This window comes from Musca domestica, unplaced genomic scaffold, assembly GCF_030504385.1.
Source record: "Musca domestica strain aabys unplaced genomic scaffold, Musca_domestica.polishedcontigs.V.1.1 2, whole genome shotgun sequence".
In the NCBI taxonomy this organism is placed as follows: domain Eukaryota; kingdom Metazoa; phylum Arthropoda; class Insecta; order Diptera; family Muscidae; genus Musca; species Musca domestica.
Genome location: NW_026712249.1, coordinates 28604395 through 28628641, shown reverse-complemented (window position 1 = coordinate 28628641; position 24247 = coordinate 28604395). Strand labels below are relative to the sequence as shown.

General features: G+C 35.5%; 1 protein-coding gene across 1 annotated transcript in view; it reads left to right on the top strand.

The window, feature by feature from the left end:
* The window catches only part of LOC101889241 (dnaJ homolog subfamily C member 22), a 201861-nt gene extending 177924 nt beyond the window's left edge, over positions 1-23937 (top strand). Inside the window, exon 5 of the transcript XR_009342090.1 lies at positions 23855-23937. The gene's annotated coding sequence lies outside the window, so the exon portion shown is untranslated. The remainder of the gene's footprint in view (positions 1-23854) is intronic.
* Positions 23938-24247: the final 310 nt, after the last annotated feature.

The window sequence follows — 24247 nt, the reverse complement described above, 5'->3', positions numbered from 1 at the left end:
AACAACCTGTAAGAGGGACCTTAAAGAGTTGGTAGCTTCTCGACCGATACTAAATTGAATCTATCTTGTAATCATTAATAACAATAAGATTTTATTGTAAAATTTAAAAATTTTGGAAATTTTCGTGGATATTTTTTTTTGTTTGGAGCCATGTGTAACATGAAATTTAATTTTATGGTATTTTGAGAAAAATACAAGGAGGATCAAAAGTAATTTATTTCGAAGAAACCGAAATAAAAAAATCGATTGGAATATATCAAGACCCCGAAAAAATAAAATCTGGAAGATCCTATATATGGGCTATAATAGTCAGTGAAATTGTAAGAAAAGGCTAAATTTTGTCGAAAATAAAATATTTATACCCTACACCACATTATGGTAAGGGTATTATGTCTTTGTGCATTTTATTGTAACATGGAGAAGAAAGCGAAATAGACCCATAGTTACTTTTGAGGATCTCCATAGAATCACTTTCTGAGTCGATTTATGCAGGTCGCATTTATTATCCGATTGAGATGAAATTTTCCAAACAACATTTGTTTGGCCCAAGGACGAACCCTATTGAAATTGGAGATAATCGGTAAAAAATTAGATATAACTCCCATATATATTTTCGTCCGATTTGCATTTTATTGTGCACCAAACGTGTAATATCAGCCCGAATAGTATGGAATTTTGCACATACAAGCAAATTAGGCCTGAAAATATGTATGCCAAATTTGATCGAAATCAGTTCAGATATAGCTATAGCTCCAATATATATATATATATATATATATATATATATATATATATATATATTGTTGTATTTGTTACCCACAGCCGTAATATGCAATCTGTAACAACAATATTTGGGGAAATATATCAAATGCAGCTCAGAAATACCTTTGCTAAATTTTATCGAGATCGGTTCAGATTTGGATATAGCTCCCATATATAACTTCGTCCGATTTACCTTTTATTGTGCACCAAACGTCTAATATTTACCCAAATGGGATGAAATTTGGCACTTAGGACCGAATTGAGTCTAGAAGCTAGTATGTCAAATTTGGTGAAGATCGGTTCAGATATAGCTATAGCTCCCATATATATTGTTCATCCGATTTGTTATATTTGTTCCCCACAGCCGTAATATGAACTCCGTAACAACGATATTCAGGGAAACATATCAAATACAGCTCAGAAATATATTTGGCAAATTTTATCGATATCGGTTCAGATTTGGATATAGCTCCCATATATATCTTTATCCGATTTCAAATTAATTGTGCACCAAATGGGCAATACAAGTCCGAATTTAAAAGATACAAATGCTTCGTCTTATCTAGTCCTTTAAACTTTAAATTATAATTATAATCATAGGGTGTATGATTGAATTCTCCCATAAAAACTTTTAATTTTTATGTGGAGCTCTACTAAATTAGCAAAGTGGTGTAGGGTATCATAAAGTCGGCCCCGCCCGACTTGAGGACTTTCTTTACTGGTTTTTTATTAATTACAATTAATGATATTTTTTTAGGTACCCTAAAATATATATTAAATATACAAATTTCTTTGGTTCAGAGACCCACTATGAAATTTGATATAGAATAATTTTTCCAGTGCCACTTTCCCCAAAATATGAAGTATAAAGGGAGATTTTGACATAGATTGGAAAAGTGTTTAATTAACGGAAAAAACACGTAACTTTCACTTGTAGTACATAAATTTTAAATGTCATTTTCTTATTTTCCTGCCTAAAATGGAATTTTATGTTACTTTCAGGCGTTAAATCGAAAAAGGTCCCAGAAAAGACTGAATAAAAATTGAGGAATATTTTCGATTTTTATTTATTTATTTATTTATTTTTTATTTTTTTTTTTTTGAAACATTGATGAAAATAATTTCATAATATCGAATGAAAATATTAAATTCTTTACTTTGGTAACCTATAGTAAAATTTGACGATGAATATTTTTGTCTTTGACGTTATCCTTTTAAAACGAGGTTAAGTAGGGATATTTTAACCCAGATTGGAAACGTATTAAATTAAGAGGAAAAAAAGCAAACACATTTTTTTCACTTGTAGTTCATAAATTTTGAATGTAATTTTCTTTAAATCTATAATACCTAGATATATAGTTTAGTCTGAGATTTAAAGGAAAATTTTGTGTTAATTATTTCTTCTTGTAACAGATTCTGCCTAAAACGAACTTTGATGTTACTTTCAGGCGTCAGAGTGAAAAAAAAAATCAAAGAAAAAATTCATAAAAAAAACGGAAAATATTTTTGGATTTTTTTTTTTTTTTTGGGAGCATCGATCCAAATATTTTCTGGATATACATTGGAAATACAGATTTCATTCCTTTGGTGACTTATAGTAAAATTTAATCAAGAATATTTTCGTCTTTGATCTTATCCTTCTAAAATGAGGCATTGTAGGAGAATTTTGCCATAGAATTGAAACGTATTAAATTGGTAGTAAAATACGCAAACATTTAATGTTTCACTTGAGGTACATACATTGAGAATGCAATTTTCATACGAACTGTTGTACCTAGATATATAGTTTTTTCTGAAATTTAGGGTGAAATTTTGTGTAGAATATTTCTTCTTTTAATAGCTTCTGCATAAAACGAAATTTTATGTTACTTTTAGGCGTTAAGTCGAAAAAAGTCCCAAAAAATTGATAAAAAACTTAAGAATTTTTTTTTTTTTGGAACATTGATGCAAAAATATTTTATCATACAATGGAAGTAGAGATTTCTTTTCTTTGGCGACTTATACTAGAAATTGATGTCTTTGACGTCATCCTTCTAAAACGTTGGTAAATAGGGTATTTTTTTCCTAGATTGGAAACCTAACAATAAAAACCGAAAACATCTAATTTTTATTTGTAGTACACAAACTTCAAATGTAATTTTCTTAAAAACTATCATACCTAGATGTATAGTTTATTCCGAGATTTATAGTGAAATGATGTGTAGAATATTTCTTTCTTTAACACTTTCCGCCTGAAACAACATTCTATGTTACTTTCAGCCATCAAATGGAAAAAAGTCCTAGAAAGAAATTACCATTAAAACTAGGAAATATTTTCGGTTTTTTATACCCTCAGCCATATGGCTACAGAGGGTATATATCATTTGATACGGCCAAAACGTGCCTCATCGAAATAGCGGTTTTAGACCCTAGGTCTCTTTGGACCAAATCCTTTTAAGGACTTTTGGAGTCGATCTAGCGATGTCCGTCCGTCTGTCTGTTTGGCTGGTTCGCAGCATAACTTTCGAAGGGAGTATCCGATTTAATCCAAACTTGGTACATCGTAATATTATTGTCAAACTTAGATCGAGTTTGGAAATGGGAAATATTGGTCCACTCCTTCTGATACCTCCCCCACAAAAGAACGAAACTTTCAAAAAAATAAATTACTGCACAGAAATAAAAAGGATAATACGATGTTGCTCCAACTTTGCAAATAATAATATTTGTATTAGCGGTAAATCAGGTGCAAAAATTGACAATATCGGTCCACTCCATCAAGTACCTCCCCCACAAAGGGTGAAAATTTTGAATAACTATAACTCTTGTCAAATGTGATGTAAGTGTCCTATTGTCTTCGAATTACACACATCACAATATTGTTGTTAACCCAAAGTCTGGTGTAAAGATAGAATATATCGGCCCACTCATTTCCATAAACACAAGATCTGTTATAAAGATGATAGAAATCGGGCCATTCCTTCGGGTACCTCCCCCCCAAAGGGTAAAAATTTAGAATATCCAAAACGATCAAAACATCCGAAAATAAGCATCCGGATCTCTTCAAATTTCAGACATCCAAACATTTTTGCTAACATAAGATCTGTCATAAAGATGATATATATCTGCGAACCCCTTCTAGAACCTCACCCACAAAGGATGACAATTGCCAATACTTATATCTGTCATAACTTACGAAACATGTCGGCGATTCTATACAACTTGCTATATCTAAATATTTCTCTTAACCAGAAATCTGATAAGATTATGAAATTTTTCGGTATTTTTGATTTCGTATAAAATTTGTCTCCTATTTTAAGCTCTACTTTCATAATCTGCTGGATTTCCCCTGTAATTTTTCGTGTTGCATGGTGTTATTCTCATACCCTCCACGTCGTTCGTTTGTAACTCATCGAAATAATAATTTTAGACATAACAAAGTATATATATTCTTGATCTTGATTCTACGACGATTTAGTCCTGTCCGTCCGCCTTCCCTCTGTTGTAATCACGCTAGAGTCAAAACGAATAAAGATAGAAAGCTAAAATTCTTGAACAGATCAGTCTTTTGTCTACAGGAAAGTCAAATTCGGAGATGGGCTATATCGACTATACGATATCGTATAGTCCCCATATAACGATACCTCCCAATATCCGGTATTTTTATGATTTTGTGAAAATTGTCTATGCAGGTCTTCGTATAGGCCCCATATAACGATACCTCCCGAGATTATTTACCGGAATAGTTTCAAATTTGGTAGTTGACGTTCGTAATGGATACTACAGCCTATGACAGGAGATTGTCTGTGCAGGTCCTCGTCTGCGTATAGCCCCCATATAACGGTACCTCCCAATATTCGGTATTTTGATGATTTTAGCGACATTATTCACCGGAATTGTTTCAAATTTCGTATTTAGAGTTCGTAATGGGAACTACAGTCTATGAGAGATAATTGTCTATGCAGGTCCAGGTCTTCGTATAGCCCCGATATAATGATACCTCCCTATATTCGGTATTTTGATGTTTTCAGGTATTATATTCACCGAAATTGTTTGAAATTTCGTATTTGAAGTTGCTAATAGGTACTACAGCCTGTGATCGAAAATTGTCTATACAGGTCCAGGTCTTCGTATGGCCCCTATATAATCCGATACCTCCCTATATTCGGTATTTAGATAATTTTAGCCACATTATTCACCGGATTTTTTAGAGGTATGGTATTTGAAGTTCCTAATAGCATGTGCAAGTCCCATGTAGCGAGACCTCCCTATATTCGGTATTTTGATGATTTTAGCTACATTAACAACCGGATTTTTTTTTTAAGTTTCGTATTTGAATAATGTAGTGGCTTATGACAAAAATTGCCTATGCAGGTCCACGTCTTCGTATAGATCCCAATATAACGGCTATATTCGGTATTTTAAGATTTTAACAGCATTTTTAACGGATTTGATTTTTTTTAACATTTTCAAATTTGTTCCAAATGGTGGAGGATATTCCAAGTTCCTCGGCCGAACATATTTTGTTTAAGATTTTTTTAATAAAAATAATTATAATTCGTTCTATTAAAGTCAATACATTATATATCTGCCTACAGCCCTTTCAGCCTGTTCTTTCCAGTTTTTGTTTTTAAATTGCGATTCTGCATTTGGTTGCAGCGAAAAAAAAACATTTATTGACAAACATTTATTTACGTTAATTGTACAAATGTGTTTTTTCATTTTTCGTCAATTAATTATTAATTCTATTCCAAGGTGTTTGGCCAAAAAACATTTTTTCCATTTTTTTTTTTGGTAATTTCAGACGTGTTTAGCTGCAACAACTATTTGCGGGACGACAAATCGAAAACAAGATTTAGAATGACGTTCAAAAATAGAAAACAAACTCAAACGTTCAAACATCCAACTACGACAATTTGAACTTCTTTGATTCGTTTCGTATTTGCAAAAAATCAAAAAAAAAACAAATATTTAAGAAACAACTCTAGGTACACATTTTTTTCAGTTTCGTCTTACTTATGTTTCTACAAAAAAAAAAAAAAAACAACAACAACAACAATTAATTGTGTCAAGTCACGTTCCCATTTATGTGTGTAAACATAACTCTAGACACTCATTATAATTTTTTTTTTTTCGCTATTCAATTATGATTTGAACAGTCTGGGCAAAAAGTATGCTACAAATTATTACTTAGCATTTTTATAAACTCCACCATATTATGGAGGGTATATTAATTTTGTCACTCCGTTTGTAACACCTCCAAATATACATTTTAGGACCCACAAAGTCAGCATAAAATTCTATGTCGATTTGGCGATGTCCCTCCGTCTGTCCGTCTGTGGAAATTACTCTAGCTTCCGAACGAAATGAAGTAGATTGATAAAATGTTACTCAAATATATATTATGTCTGCAGGACTTCTTGTTTTGAAAATGGGCCATGATGGTCCACGTTTTGTTATAGCCCCCATATAACAGTACCCCCCGATATTCGGTATTTTAATAATTTTAACGATATTATTCACCGGAAGTGTTTCAAATTTGGTATTTGAAGTTCGTAATGGATACTACAGCCTAAGATAGAAAATTTTCTGTGCAGGTTCACGTCTTCGTATAGCCACCATATAACGGTACCTCCCGATATTCGGTATTTTGATAATTTTACCGACATTATTTACCGGAATTGTTTCAAATTTGGTATTTGAAATTCATAATAAATACAACAGCCTAAGACAGAAAATTGTCTGTGCAGATCCACGTCTTCGTATAGCCCCCGTATAACAGTACCTCCCCATATTCGGAATTTTAATGATTTTAGCGACATTATTCACCCGAATTGTTTCAAATTTGGTATTTGAAGTTCGTAATAGATACTACAGCCTAAGACAGAAAATTGTCTGTGCAGGTACACGTCTTCGTATAGCCCCCATATAACGGTACATCCCAATATTCGGTATTTTGATGATTTTAGCGACATTATTCACCCGAATTGTTTCAAATTTGACATTTGAAGTTCGTAATGGATGCTACAGCCTATGACATGAGATTTTCTCTGTAGGTCAACGTCTTCGTATAGCCCCCGTATAACAGTACCTCCCTATATTCGGAATTTTGATTATTTTAGCGACATTATTTACCGGAATTGTTTCAAATTTGGTATTTGAAGTTCGTCATGGATGCTACAGCTTATGACAGAAAATTGTCCGTGCAGGTCCACGTGTTCGTATAGCCCCCATATAACGGTAACTCCCGATATTCGGTACTTTGTTGATTTTAGCGACATTATTTACCGAAATTGTTTCAATTTTGTTATTTGAAGTTCGTAATAGATACTACAGTCTAAATCAGAAAATTGCCTATGCAGGTCCAAGTCTTCGTATAGCCCCCATATAACAGTACCTCCCGATATTCGGTATTTTGATAATTTTACCGACATTATTTACCGGAATTGTTTCAAATTTGGTATTTGAAATTCATAATAAATACAACAGCCTAAGACAGAAAATTGTCTGTGCAGATCCACGTCTTCGTATAGCCCCCGTATAACAGTACCTCCCCATATTCGGAATTTTAATGATTTTAGCGACATTATTCACCCGAATTGTTTCAAATTTGGTATTTGAAGTTCGTAATAGATACTACAGCCTAAGACAGAAAATTGTCTGTGCAGGTACACGTCTTCGTATAGCCCCCATATAACGGTACATCCCAATATTCGGTATTTTGATGATTTTAGCGACATTATTCACCCGAATTGTTTCAAATTTGACATTTGAAGTTCGTAATGGATGCTACAGCCTATGACATGAGATTTTCTCTGTAGGTCAACGTCTTCGTATAGCCCCCGTATAACAGTACCTCCCTATATTCGGAATTTTGATTATTTTAGCGACATTATTTACCGGAATTGTTTCAAATTTGGTATTTGAAGTTCGTCATGGATGCTACAGCTTATGACAGAAAATTGTCCGTGCAGGTCCACGTGTTCGTATAGCCCCCATATAACGGTAACTCCCGATATTCGGTACTTTGTTGATTTTAGCGACATTATTTACCGAAATTGTTTCAATTTTGTTATTTGAAGTTCGTAATAGATACTACAGTCTAAATCAGAAAATTGCCTATGCAGGTCCAAGTCTTCGTATAGCCCCCATATAACAGTACCTCCCGATATTCGGTATTTTAATGATTTTAGCGACATTATTCACCGGAAATTTTTTAAATTTGGTATTTGAAGTTCGTAATAGATACTACAGCCTAAGACAGAAAATTGTCCGTGCAGGTCCATGTCTTCATATAGCCCCCATATAACGGTACCTCCCAATATTCGGTATTTTGATGATTTTAGCGACATTATTCACCCGAATTGTTTCAAATTTGGTATTTGAAGTTCGTCATGGATGCTACAGCCTATGACAGGAGATTGTCTCTGCAGGTCCACGTCTTCGTATAGTCCCCATATAACGGTACCTCCCAATATTCGGTTCTTTGTTGATTTTAGCGACATTATTTACCGGAATTGTTTAAAAGTTGGTATTTGATCTTCGTAATGGATGCAACAGCCTATGACAGAAAATTGTCTGTGCAGGTCCACGTCTTCGTATAGACCCCATATAACAGTACCTCCCGATATTCGGTATTTTGATGATTTTAGCGACGTTATTCACCGGAATAGTTTCAAATTTGGTATTTGAAGTTCGTAATAGATACTACAGCCTAAGACAAAAAATGGTCTATGCAGGTCCACGTCTTTGTATAGCCCCCATATAATGGTCCACGTTTTGTTATAGCCCCCAAATAACAGTACCTCCCAAAATTCGGTAATTTGTTGATTTTAGCGACATTATTCACCGGAATTGCTGCCATTTTGGGATTTGATGTTCGTCATGGATGCTAAAGCCTAAGACAGGAAATTGTCTGTGCAGGTCCAAGTCTTCGTATAGCCCCCATATAACGGTACCTCCCAATATTCGGTATTTTGATGATTTTAGCGACATTATTCACCCAAATTGCTTCAATTTTGGTATTTGATGTTCGAAATGGATACTACAGCCTATGACAGAAAATTGTCTGACAGAAAATTGTCTATGACAGAAAATTGTCTATGCAGGTCCACGTCTTCGTATAGCCCCCATATAACGGTACCTCCCGATATTCGGTATTTTGATGATTTTAGCGACATTATTTACCGGAATTGTTTCAAATTTGGTATTTGAAGGATTTTTTTTTTTTTTTGTTTTTTTTTTTTTTGAGAATTTGCCAAATTCGTTCAAAATGGTGGAGGGTATTCAAAGTTCGATAGCTTTTTTACTTATTTTATCATAAACCAAACTTGTATTGAAAAATTTAATTTTTTTTAATAACAAATTTTTAAATTTTTAAAAATTTTGTTTTCAATTTCGTTATATTTAGAAATTGGGTCACTGGGGTTATGGACTTCATTGCAGTGTTGGTTTTTGTTTTAAACACCAAGAAAAATAAAAACAAAATTTTATGGCATTGTTTTATTAAACTTTCTTTGTATTAAAAATATTTTTGCCAGGTTACCTTGATCAATATGATGTCTTGTTGTTTTTGCTGCAGTTGTTGTTATTGTTTTCGTTTTTTTTTTCGTATCTTTATTTATAAATTATGAAATTGATAATTTTTTTTCTCTTAGTGAAGTGGAGGGTAGGGGAAACAAGTTACAACTGGCCATAACCAACAACAGGTCGTTGTTACAAAAAAAAAAAAACAAAAATTGGCCACATGTGGTTCCAAAGGAGTTTGCTTGGATAGTAGTAAATATCCCATCAAACATGCACATTACAAAAGAGCATGTCCCATAAAAGGGCTTTTTTGATACAAAATTATAAGTTTTCTTAATTTTTTTCAGGACATGCATTGCAAGGCCAAAATGTGTGGGGGTTTTAGGAATTTCATATAGAATACCTAGCGAAGAGCATAGAATTTCAATAATTTTTAACTTTATGTTAAAAAATCTTAAGTTTTTAGGAATTTCTTCAAGGACCTCATGGCAAAATTCATGTATTCTTCAAAAATATTTCAAATTTTTCAATTTTATTCAATTTGAAGAAATATTGCATGAATTTCCTTCTAAAAAATTAAATATTTTTAAAAAAGTTATTCTTCAAAATCGGCCTAAACACCGAGAAAAATCATGCATTTTTTAACATTTTTTTCAACATAAATTTATAAAAAAAACCAGTAAGGAAAGCTCAAAAGTCGGGCGGGGCCGACTATATGATACCCTACACCACTATGCATATTTAGTAGAGCTCTCGTAAAAAGGTTTATACAGGGCATTTCAGAGCTCTATGAGATATTTGGTACAAAATCAAAATCTATCTAATTCTATCGTGCATTTTACGAACTATAGCTATCTCTGAACCGGGTTTCTCCAAATTTTACGTATTAGCTTCTAGACTGGTGATTTGGGCTGATATTGACCATTTAGTGCACATTTAACCCGAAATCGGATGAAGATATATATGAGAGCTATATCCAAATCTGAACCGATTTCGATAAAATTTAAAACAGCTATTCCTGTGCTCCATCTAATACCTGGTACCAAATATCACGGTTGTGGAGTGAATATTACGAATGTGTGGGACTAAAACTCTAAATCGGATGAAACATGTATATGGTTGCTATATCTATATCTGAACCGATTTTCACTAAATTTGATATACTTGCTTCTAGGCTGAATTTGGTCCGATGTACTAAAATTCAGTCCATTTGGACTTATATTGGCCATTTGGTGCACAATTAACCCGAAATCGGATGAAGATATATGGGAGCTATATCCAAATCTGAACCGATTTCGATAAAATTACAAACAGCTATTTCTGGGCTGTATCTTATATCTGGTACCAAATATCATTCTTGTGGAGTGCATATTACGAATGTGAGAGGCTTAAACACCAAATCGGATGAAAGATATATATGGGAGCTATAGCTATATCTGAACCGATTTTCTCCAAATTTGATATACTTGCTTCTAGGCCGAACTCGGTTGGGTGTGCCAAAATTCAGGTAATTTGGACTGATAGTGGATATTTGGTGCACATTTAACCCGAAATCGGATGAAGATATATATGGGAGCTATATCTAAATTTGATCCGATTCTCACCAATTTCAATAGGGTTTGTCCTTGGGCCAAAAAAATATTGTTTGGAAAATTTCATCTCAATCGGATAATAAATGCGACCTGCATTTTGTTCACAAGAATACATGGACAGACGGACGGACGGACAGACGGACTGACATGCATAAATCGACTCAGAAAGTGATTCTATGAAGGTTCTCAAAAGTAACTATGGGTCTATCTCGTTTCCTTCTCCATGTTACAAACAAATGCACAAAGACATAATACCCTTACCACTATGTGGTGTAGGGTATAAATAGAGGTCTTTCTGGACAAAATATGAATAAAATCGTTGAATTTTAAATTGGCTATACAGGGTGAGATGAAAAAACTGCAACCAACTAAAATTATTCGAGTAATAGCTCATTATATTGTTTACAAGCGTACGAAAGCATTTTGGTGAGAGTTTTCCAGAAAAAAGTTATTGGTGATGGAATTCAAGCGCGTTATTGTGATTTCTTTATATTTGAATGGAAAACCACAAGTGGCTATCGTTAGAGCACTCCAGCATTTAAATGTGAATAAATCTTTTGTGTCTCGTAGCATCGCTCGTTACCCGTTACCGTGATACTGGTAGCGCAGCCCGACGTCAAGGAAGTGGACGGAAAAAAACAGCAACATCAGCAGAAATGGTTCGAAAAGTAAAGAAGCGACTTGATCGAAACCCGCGTCGCAGTGGCCGACGAACTGAAATGGCCCGTGAGCTACATATTGCTCGTATTAATCGAGCGTGGCATCAGAATATATACCGAATATTATTGCAAAAATATTTTGGAGGGTGTATTAAAGCCTTGGGCACGACGCCAACATTTTGGCCGCAGACCTTGGACATTCCAACAGGACTCAACACCATCTCACTCAGCACACGCCACCCAAAAATGGTTACAAAATGAGGTTCCTCGCTTCATTTCCAGCGCACAATGGCCACCAAAATCTCCCGTCAACCAATCCGTTGGACTATTGTGTCTGGAGTATTTTGAAAAGCAAGTTTGGCACTAAAAAATACCAAAGTGTCGATCACCTCAAGCAAGTGCAAGTGCCGGGAATGGGCCAAAATACCGCAGAACAACATTCGGGCAGCATGTGGCGGTTTCATTGGCCGTTTGAAGACCATAATTCGTGCCACAGGTGACCAATGCGAACAAATCTAAACTTATTCTAAAATTTGATGTTATTTCCGGCATTTTTTGCTTCATTCAAAAAAAAAAATTAAAAATTATGGCGTTTGACTTTGTTGCAGTTTTTTATCTCACCCTGTAAATTATAGATTTTTTTCTAAGGACTTCTTGGCAAATATTGTGGATTATTCAGGATTATTCAAAACTGAATTAAAAAAGAATTTTTAAAGAATTCTTTAAAAACTTCCCGTTAAAACGATAGGTTTTCAAAGCTTACAAAATAAAATCGTACTTTTTCAAAAATTTTCGGTCAAATTAAACAGCTTTAATTTTTATTACAATATTTCAAAATTAAAAACAATGGATTTAGTTCGAATTTTTAAGGACTTCATACTTAAGACTCGTGATATCTAAAGAAATTTTTCTTCAGAGATATTAAAAAATTTGGATTTTTAAATATTTTCTGCCAAAATTTTGGATTCAAAATTTGGCAAGAAAAATAGATTTTTACAAGGACTTCCTGGTACAGAAACACGATTTCTTAAAAATTGTTAATGTTCCTTTGCTAAATCTCATTTTTTTTTTTCCAAATTTTGTTGCCATGAAAACCATATATTAGGTTCGTGGAATGCTATGTCAAAACTTCCTGGCCAAAACCGTTTATTTTCATTATTTTTTTTTTCAGGGATTTCCTGATAAAAACTATGGATATTTTTAAAAAATATTTGATGACTTTCTAGCCCGAAAATTGTGAATTACTTTAGATTTTTGTTTTATAGATTTCATGCCTCAAAAATAATAACCTTTTGCAAGGACTTAAACATTGTGGAATTATCAAGGATTATACCTTTTAAAATTGTGGAATTCAATTCAACAATTTTTTTTTTGAACAAAATTTGCCAAACAATTATGGCTTTTCCAAGGACATAGGGATGTGGTTTGGATATGCATTGTATATTTTCACGAAAAGTGCTGAATGGTACTATGTTTTGTATTGGGTGAAGGAAGAGGGCTGGAACCTTCAAATTTCATACTCATGTCCATGTTTTGAAAATGTGAAAATTTGGTATTGGGTGAAGGAATAGAGCTGAAATCCTATACACCTATAACATGGCAGTATTCCAAGAAATCCTATTCCGATAATGTGGAAGAAGGGAAACTTACCTCCTCTATTTAGGTAACTTTGCAATGCAAACATCCCGCAATTATCGAAAAACTTGAACTTTATCGCACAGTGTTATATTACTATATTGAAATTTTGGGTAGGATATTTTTATCTTTGACTTCCTGTGGTACTATTTTGTATTAATTCAGATGGAGTACGACCTGAACCTTAGAAAATTTTAAAATTTTATGCCAAACAATATTGTAGAATATTTTGACTTGATACTATCACATCTGAATGAATTGGGGTAATTTGCTTAAAAAAATATTAAAAGATTAATTAATAATTAATTAAATTAAAAAAATTAACAGAATTTCCTTGTCCAATTTTAGTTACATCCTGAAACAAAATTTTCAAAACGCCAATACATTCTAAGCGAATTAGGCCTGTCCGTCTGTTGTAATCACGCTAAAGTCAAAACGAATAAAGATAGGAAGCAGATCAGTCATTTATCTGCAGGCATGTCAAGTTCGAAGATGGGCTATATCGGTCAACGATGTCGTATAGACCCCATATACCGTTTCCCCCGATATTCGATATTTTAATGATTTCAGCCAAATTTTTTAATGTAGTTGTCTTCAAATCCACACAAGGGGTTCCTTCTGAGTACTTTACCCCTTGAAGAGAATTGTCTAAATAGGTCAACGTTTCAGTATAGCGCCCATATAACAGTATATTCGGTATTTTCATGATTTTTGCGACATTATTCACCTAAATTGTTTCAAATTTTGTATATAAAGTTCCGAACCGTTACTACAGCCTATGACACAAACTTTTTACCCTCCACCATAATATGGAGGGTATATTAAGTTTGTCATTCCGTTTGTAACACCTCGAAATACACATTTCGTCCCTCCGTCTATCTGTCTGTGGAAATCACTCTAGCTTCCGAACGAATTGAAGTAGATTGAAAAAAATTTTGCTCAAACGTATGTTATGTCTGCAGGACTTTTGGTATTGAAAATGGGTCATGTAGGTCCACGTTTTGGTATAGCCCCCATATAACTGTAACTCCCGATATTCGGTATTTTGATGATTTTAGCGACATTTTTCACCTGAACAGTTTCAAATTTGGTATTTGAAGTTCGTAATGGATGCTACAGCCTAAGGCAGAAAAGTGTCTGTGCAGCTCCACGTCTTCGTAGAGCCCCCCATATAACGGTACCTTCCGATATTCCGATAATTTTCACCGGAATTTTTTCAAATTTGGTATTTGAAGTTCGTAATGGATGCTACAGCCCAAGGCAGAAAATTGTCTACGCAGGTTCACGTCTTCGTATAGCCCCCATATAACGGTACCTCCCGATATTCGGCATTTTGATGATTTTAACGAATTTTTTCACCGGCATTTTTTCAAATTTGGTATTTGAAGTTCGTAATGGATACTACAGCCTAAGACAGAAAATTGTCTGTACAGCTCCACGTCTTCCTAGAGCCCCCATATAACGGTACCTCCCGATATTCGGTATTTTATTTATTTTAGGGTCATTTTTCACCAGAATTTTTTCAAATTTGATATTTGAAGTTCTTAATGGATACTACAGAATCGACAGAAAATAGTGTGCAGGTCCACGTCTTCGATTTTTTTTTTAATTTTGCATTTAAATATTTTAATGGCTTATTACAAATGTTCATGTCGTCGTATAGGCCCTAAGATAATAGCTACATTCGGTATTTTTAAGATTTTAACAGAAGTTTTAACTGATTTTATTGTTTTTGAGAATTGCCAAATTCGTTCCAAATAGTGGAGGGTATTCAAAGTTCGGTCCGTCCGTACTTACAGCTTTTTTACTTGTTTTAGGTTGCATAGTGTACTTGAGAGACTTCCTCGCCCATAAGCAGAATTTGTATCTAACCTCTAACCGGATTTTTTCAATGATGAAATTTGTCATGGAAAAATATGTTCTTAATTAGTCAAACATGATTTGTTACGCATTCATTCAAATGCTGTAGGATGCCGTTAACGTAATTTGTTGTAAATTTTGATCGAAAAATAAAATAATTAAACTAGACAGGCAGTTATGCTCTCCAACAGACAGACAGGTAATCCAATCGCATATTTACATAACGAGTGCAAAATTGCTGGCCTTTTAAAAATAGATTTGCGAATATGTTGGGGAGGGGGCAGGAGAGGCAACATATTGTAAGATATGTACAGGGTGAGATGAAAAAACTGCAACCAACTTCAGACTGCTGCCATTTATAAGCCACTAGTCCGACAGCTGTTAAAATTACAAACAAAATCATTTTGGTGAGAATTCTCCAGAAAAAAAGTTATTCGCGATGGAATTCCAGCGTGATAGTGTGATTTCTTTATATTCGGCGGGAAAACCAGTCAAGTGGCTATCGCTAGAGCACTCCAGTATTTAAATGTAAATAAGTCTTTTGTGTCTCGTACCATCGCTCGTTACCGTGATACTGGTAGCGTAACCCGACTTCAAGGAAGTGGACGGAAGAAAACAGCAACGGCATCAGCAGAAATGGTTCGAAAAGTCGCAGTGGCCGAAAAATGGCTCGTGAGCTGAACATATCGCATCGCAATATTCCTTTCGGCAAATATTGAAAAATGAGCTCAAGGTAAAGCCATTGAAATTCCAAAAAGTGCAAGAACTTGCACCGCAACAGAAAGAAAATAGACTCAAAAGAGCTAAAGAGTTGCTTCGCTTGGCCGAAAGTGGTGAACTGCCGATTTTTTTTTTTTCGATGAGAAAACATTCATTGTCCAGCAGTTCTGTAAACAAACAAAATGATCGTGTTTACATGACTCCCACAATAGCAGGTAGTGCAACGAAAGCAAAGATTATGCTGACGTAAGGGTAGAACCTTCGTCTCCTAATGTAAATGGTCCACAGGGCTCATGAGGTGGCACCCTGTTGCCCTGGCAAGTCTGAATACGTTTCCACTGCGTTGAACTTGTATTCGCAGACCACCACTGGAGCCGCATAGCTAACCACAGACCGACCTATCGCATTATAGGAGATCAACAAGGTTTCCTTATCCCCACCCAAGTGCTGCTGGCTAGGACCTTGTTCCTACTTTTCATTTTATCGCAGATAGCTGTGGCGGAAGACTTGAACATGCTATCGAATGTCACCCCAAGAATTTTGTAGTAGTTAGTGGTCGGAATTATGTGCCCCCCGACCTGCACATTCAGCTGTGTTCTCATCTCCGCAGTCCATGTGGTAAATAGTGTGTTTCCGTTGATTTAGTGAGGGATATTTTCATATTCCTCGCAAGCTCCGCGAGATAACTGTTCACCCTGACACAATGCCGGCCATGGTGATGTTGTGGGCCGCCAAAACAGCCGATGGTCGCTCTCCGCTCATATTAATCGACCGTGGCATCAGAATAAATTCGCAATATTACCGCGAAAATATTCTGGAGGGTGTATTAAAGCCTTCGGTACGACGCAAGCATTTTGGCCGCAGACCTTGGACAGGACTCAGCACCATCGCACAGCACCGTTGGATTATTGGGTTTGGAGTTGGTTTGGGGAGCAAAATAATACCAAAGTGTCGATCACCTCAAGCAAGCGCTTCGCCGGAAGAAGGCGTCAAGCTCCGCGAGATAGCTGTTCACACTGCCATATATACCAGCCATGGTGATGTTGTGGGCCACCATAACAGCCGATGGTCGCTCTCCGCTCATATTAATCGACCATGGCATCTGAATAAATGCGGAATATTACCCCGAAAATATTCTGGAGGGTGTATGAAAGCCTTCGGCACGACGCAAACATTTTGGCCGCAGACCTTGGACATTCCAACAGGACCCAACACCATCGCACAGCACCGTTGGACTATTGTGTCTGCAGTATTTTGAAAAGCAAGGTTGGCACTAAAAAATACCAAAGTGTCGATCACCTCAAGCAAACGCTTCGCCGGGAATGGGCCAAAATACCGCAGAGCAACATTCGGGCAGCATGTGGCGGTTTCTTTGGCCGTTTGAAGGCCATAATTCGTGCCAAAGGTGACCAATTCGAACCAATCTAAACTTATTCTAAAATTTGATGCTATTTCCGACATTTTTGCTTCCATTGAATAAAATAAAAAAAATGTAAAATCTATGGCGTTTGACTCTTTTTATCTCACCCTGTATATTGACATAGGCATAAAATACAACAACATAAAATATTATTGAAAATAATTAATAATCATATTTATTGTTTAAATGAGAGTTAAACAGGTGTCTAATTAGTTGTCTTTCTCTGTTTGTTTGTTTCTCCGTTTGTCTATTTGTCCAACTCGCTTCTGGTTTCATTTACGCACCGACAACAAATGATCGACCAGATATTTCACAGCTCTATGGACAATGTCAACTTGACGCTGTTGTCGTCAAACGTCATAGTTTCAGACGTCGTCAAACGTTTTATGATTTCCAGCCAATTTTGGTTTTAACTACGAGTATTGGCCAAAACCAAAAACAACAAAAGCAGCAACAACGCCAACAGCAGCTGCTGCGAAATTCGCCAGTCAATAAATAAAAACAAAACCAAAAATTGTTTGACATTTATTTATTTATTATTGTTAATTGGTGTTTGGTATTATTGTTGTTTTTGTTGCGATTATTGTTTTTTTTTTTTAGAGGGAAACATATCCATCTAAAATGGCATTACTTTTTTTACTGGCTTTGCTGTTGTTGTTGTTGGTGTCTGTTTTATTGCCATAAATGTTGGTCACGTGAGCCCGTTTGAGAGCAGCGATGTCGCTCGTTCACTTCAATTTGTATTTGCTTTCAATTTCTATATTTCATTTCTCGTTTTTTTATACCCTCCACCATACTATGGAGGGTATATTAACTTTGTCATTCCATTTGTAACTTCTCGAAATACTCATGTCAGACCCAAGAAAGTATACATATTCTTGATCAGCGTAAAACTCTAAGACGATTTAGCCATGTCCGTCTGTCTGTCTGTCCGTCTGTCTGCCCCCATATAACGGTCTCTCCCGATATTCGGTATTTTGATGATTTCAGGGACATTATTCACTGGAATGGTTTCAAATTTGGTATTTGAGATTCGTAATGGATACTACAGCCTAATAAAGAAAATTATCTATGCAGGTTCACGTCTTCGTATAGCCCCCATATAACGGTACCTCCCGATATTCGGTATTTTGATGATTTCACCAACATTTTTCAGCGGAATTGTTTCAACTTTGGTATTTGAAGTTCGAAATGGATACCACAGCCTATGACAGAAAATTATCTGTGCAGGACCACGTCTTCGTATAGCCCCCATATAACGGTACCTTCCGATATTCGGTACTTTCATGCGATATTAGCGATATTATTCACCGGAATTGTTTCAAATTTGGTATTTGAGATTCGTAATGGATACTACAGCCTATGACAGAAAATTGTCTGTGCAGATCCACGTCATCGTATAGCCCCCATATAACCGTACCTCCCGATATTCAGTATTTTGATAATTTTAGCGACATTATTCAGCGGATTTTTTTTTTTTCAACTTTGGTATTTGGAGTTCGAAATGGATACTACAGCCTAAGACAGAAAATTGTTTGTGCAGGTCCACGATTTCCTATAGCTTCCATATAACGGTACCTTCCGATATTCGGTATTTTGATGATTTTAGCGTCATTTTTCACCGGAATTGTTTCAAATTTGGTATTTGAAGTTCGAAATAGATACTACAGCCTAATACAGAAAATTGTCTGTGCAGATCCACGTCTTCGTATAGCCCTAATATAACGGTACTTCCCGATATTTGGTGTTGATGATATTATTTTACATTATTCAGCGGAATTGTTTCAAGTTTGGTATTTGAAGTTCGAAATGGATACTACAGCCTATGACAGAAAATTGTCTGTGCAGGTCCACGTCTTCGTATAGTTCCCATATAACGGTACCTCCCAATATTCGGTATTTTGATGATTTTAGCGACATTATTCACCGGAATTGTTTCAAATTTGGTATTTGAAGTTCGAAATAGATACTACAGCCTATGGCAGAAAATTATCTGTGCAGGTCCACGTCTTCGTAGAGGTATTTTGATGATTTAAGCGACATTATTCACCGGAATTGTTTTAAATTTGGCATTTGAAGTTCGAAATGGATACTACAGCCTTTGACAGAAAATTATCTGTGCAGGTCCACGTCTTCGTATAGCCCCCATATAACGGTACCTTCAGATATTCGGTATTTTGATGATTTTAGCGACATTATTCACCGGAATTGTTTCAAATTTGATATTTGAAGTTCGAAATGGATACTACAGCCTTTGACAGAAAATTATCTGTGCATGTCCACGTCTTCGTATAGCCCCCATATAACGGTACCTCCCAAAATTTGGTATTTTGATGATTTTAGCGTCATTATTCACCGGAATTATTTTAAATTACGTATTTAGAGTTCGTAATGGGAACTACAGTCTGTGACAGAAAATTGCCTATGCAGATCCAGGTCTTCGTATAGGCCCCATATATCATCAGTACCTCTCTATACTCGGTATTTTGACGAGTTTAGGTACAATACCCACCAAAATTGTTTGAGATGTCGTATTTGACGTTCGTAATGGATGCTATAGCCTGTTGCAGAAAATTGTCTATGCTGGTCCAGGTCTTCACACAGCTACGATATAACGGTACCTCCCTATATATGATATTTTGTTGATTTTAGCTACATTATTCACCGTTTATTTCAAGTTTCGAATTTGAATATGGAAATGGATGATATGACAAACAATGCCTATGTAGGTCCACGTCGTATAGACCCCAATATAACGGCTATATTCCGTATTTTTTAAATTTGAACAGAATTTTGTAAGGATTTTATTTTTTGAAAATTTCCAAATTCGTTACAACTGGTGGAGGGTATTCAAAGTTCGGGCCGGCCGAACTTACTGCTTTTTAACTTGTTTTTTTTTTTTTTTTTTGCTTTATTTTCCGCTGATGTGACCACCACTGACTGTTGCGTATAATTTTTGTGGATCTGTCGGTTTTTGTGTTACCTGATGCCGTGTTGGAGAGCGAAAAAGAGAGAGAGAGACGTTTTTTTTTATCATTTCCGTCATCTGTCTGCCTGGGAGATATGATTTGATTTTTTTTGTGATTTTTTTTATTTCCTTTGAGAATTGTCTACAGGCATTTTATTACCTGGGATATTTTTAGATTTTCTTGGAAGTTGTTATTTAAGAATTGGACAAAATTTGAGCTGTAACCTAATACACGTTCGATATTTTACAGCCTCTTAAACAACCAGATGTAGATCACTGTCTTCAGATATTTTTGGAAACATGAATCATAGAAATCATTTTTGTTTTGTATGAAGTAAAAATTGAAGACAATGCTGAAGCCTACCAATTTGTATGGTCTTCGGACAATGTTTAGAGGATGAAATTGACCATAACTTTTGTGAGAAAAACATTTCCATTTCACCGCTTTGTGTTAAGGGGATTATATTTTCCTAGTGCAATTATAGTCCGATCCTCAAGACATTTTGTATGGGGTTTTGGGTTAAGGCCATAATAGAAGACTATTGTTTTTGAAGATGTTCGCAAATTATTTAGGGTTTGAACGGGGCCTGATTTTGCAGTCGTGGAACAACTCTAATTTAGTTTTTTTTAAATTCTGGGATTTTTTCAAATTTTTTTCGGAGTTGGGTATTTGCATCATGATTCCGATTTTTCCAATATTTTTCATGGGGGATGGAACCGGATATATGACACAACATTCCGGGTCCAACCGGATCCGGGTTAGAACCGTATTCACCAAACCGAAAATATATACATATTTGAAAGCTTATGAAAATACCTATCCAACGAGTGGTCACATTAGAAGAAGAAAAAATCTCAAGTCACGTCCAAGTCACGTGAAAGTTCGAGCAACATCGGATTATCCTTTCTCTTTCGGTGCAATAAATTATTTTCTTTAAAAGTTTCGACCTTTTCTTTGGATGGTACCAGAAGGAGTGGACCGAAATTGTCCATCTCCGATCTCGGTCTAAGTTTGACAAAAATATTACGATGTACCAAGTTTGGACCAAATCGGATAACCCTTCGAGAGTTATCGTGCGCACCAGCCAGACAGACAGACGGACGGACATAACTAGATCGACCCCAAATATCCTGAAACGGATGAGACCTAGGGCCTAAAACCGTTATTTCTGGCCATGTGGCTGAGGGTAGAAAACACGGATTTAATTTATTTTCTCAAGGGCCTCGTGAATGGCTCGTGAGCTGAACATATCGGAATATTCCATTCGGCAAATATTGACAAATGAGCTCGGGGTAAAGCCATTGAAATTCCAAAAAGTGCAAGAACTTACACCGCAACAGAAAGAAAATAGACTCAAAAGAGCTAAAGAGTTGCTTCGCTTGTCCGAAAGTGGTGAACTACCGAATTTGGTTTGGTGGTCTCCGATGAGAAAAAATTCGTTGTCCAGCAGTTTGTAAACAAACAAAATGATTGTGTTTACTTGCCAAAGGGGTCACCTGAAAATGTGCTCCTTCGGTTGGCCACCAGAACTCAAGCGCCGGCCATGTTGATGGTGTGGGCCGCCATAACAGCCGATGGTCGCTCTCCGCTCGTACTAATCGACCATGGCATCAGAATAAATGCCGAATATTATCGCGAAAATATTCTGGAGGGTGTATTAAAGCCTTGGACATTCCAACAGGACTCAGGACCATCGCACTCAGCACGCGCCACCCAAGAATGGTTAGAAAATGATGTTCCTCGCTTCATTTGCAAAATCTCCGGATACCAATCCGCTGAACTATTGTGTCTGGAGTATTTTGAAAAGCAAGGTTGGCACAAAAAAAAAAACCAAAGTGTCGATCACCTTAAGAGAGCGCTTCGCCGGGAATGGGCTAAAATACCGCAGAGCAACATTCGGGCAGCGTGTGCCGGTTTCAATGGCCATAATTCGTGCCAAAGGTGATCAGGTGACCAATTCGAACAAATCTAAACATATTCCAAAATTTGATGCTATTTCCGATTTTTTTTTTTTTTTTGCTTTCATTCAATAGAAAAAAATGTAAAAATTATGCCGTTTGACTTTGTTGCATTTTTTATCTCACCCTGTATGTTTCAACCGATTTGGGGTTTTCAGTCCCTCACATGCGTAATATGCACTCCACAAGAATAATATATGATACAGGACATCAGATACTGCTCGAGAACGAATCTGCCAAATTCGATGGAGATCGGTTCAGATTTTTATATAGCCTTAATATACATCTTCATCCGATTTTTCGGCTAATGCTCACAATATATGTAATATCAGCCCAAATTGAATAGATTTTTTTTCATATTCAACCGAATTTTACCATCAGGTGAGGCTCGGTCCGGTATTTCTATTGCTGCAATAAATATTTTTTAATATAATCCGTTTCGAAGTCATATCATGCGCTATACAGCAATGCTATCTGGTTCATATTTGGTATGATCTACTTCACATAAATTCCCAATATACGGGAGCTCTACTAGATATGCACAGTGGTGTAGAGTATCATATAGTCAGCCGCACCCGACTTTTGGCCTTTCCTTATTGGTTTTTTATTTCTAACTGATTTTCCGATTTTTTCGAATTTTAATCGATTTTAGTCGATTAAAAGGATGACGACATCGTATCCCCTTCCGCAATACCTATATTTTTAATAATTACTTCCCATTTTCAAATTCCTTTTTTCCCAATCGAATCGAAAAGTACAACGCCATTTATCTTCTTCCTCCCACCTCCCCTGTGTGTACCCACAATTTACATTGTTTCGAATATTTAGCATCTAATTTTCTAAATGTTTTCCCAAACTAAATATCAATTTAAGTTTAACAAAAAAAAACCTAGACGCAATAAATATATAAACATTAAATTAACACTTTATTATTTAATTTATTGACACAACAAACAGTGGTGGTGGTGGCTAAATTGCCCTGAGAGACGGAGAAAAAACCCACAAAAATTTGCATTCGCCTCAAATGGATTTGAGAAGAAACAGAAAAAAATGTTAATTTCTCCTTTTTGCGCTTCACACCTGTCCGAACTGCCTTCGGCCGGTTGGGACCGCTTTTAAGTGGAACTTAGAGCATTCAACGAAAATGGGGTTTCAAAACAAAATCCAAATCCAGTCAAAGTGTCTGATATCTTCCTTAGCTGGTTTGGCAGCCTCCGGACAAAGGAATTTTAATTCCTGCCATGTTGAAGAATGCAATTGATTCATCGTTCCACCGTTCGTCTTCGGTGTGCCAAGTCATTTTAAGTGGCTTTGACTGATAAGCCTACACCTTCAAACCTGCATTCAATGGTTGGAGGTACTTGAAATTGATTTTTTTAATTTTAATTTTTTTTTTTTTTTGAAATTTTTCACTTTTCCATTTCGTCAAAAGTTATTTTTAAACGTCACTGTTTTTGTTGTTGTTATTGTTTCAAAAAGCCCTCAAGTACTCCAGAAAAACAAAATGTTTATAATTTTTTTCCACCGGAATGCAGTTGAATGCATTTCTCCTTATACCTCCCCATAGCCGATTCATTTTTGGCGGAATATTTTTATTTTATCATTTTCTATTTTTAGCATTGTTGTAATATATTTAATTGTTTCTGTTTTTTGTTTTAGTTGATATTGTTTTTATTTTCCAATTGATTTCAAATAAATTATTGATGATCAATTAATTAATTTGTTTAATTTGATCACTTGATGTCATTTTTTTTTTTTTTTTTTTGGATTTCAGATTGACAATTAATTGTTGTCGGACAGTTGTTCTGACCATTTCTGGAAGAGGGAAACATTTGCTCGGAAAAAAATCAAAATCAGGTGAGTAGTGACAATGACATGATGTCTATCAGCCCAAGTGTGCATTTGAAATGTGAATTTCGAGCTGAGAATTTTCGTTGGAGAAAAAAATAGAAACAATTTTAGGAAACGGTTTTATTTTCGATTAAATTATCAAATATTTATTTCGATTATTACTGGCCAGGTAGGTCAATAGTATATTCCTGGCAGATAGGTTAATATAAAAAAGTAAAAAAAGTTGTAAGTTTGGCCGGGTCGACCTTTAAATACCCTTCACCATTTGGAAGGATTTTGGCAATTTTCAAAAAAATAAAATCTGTTAAAAATTCTA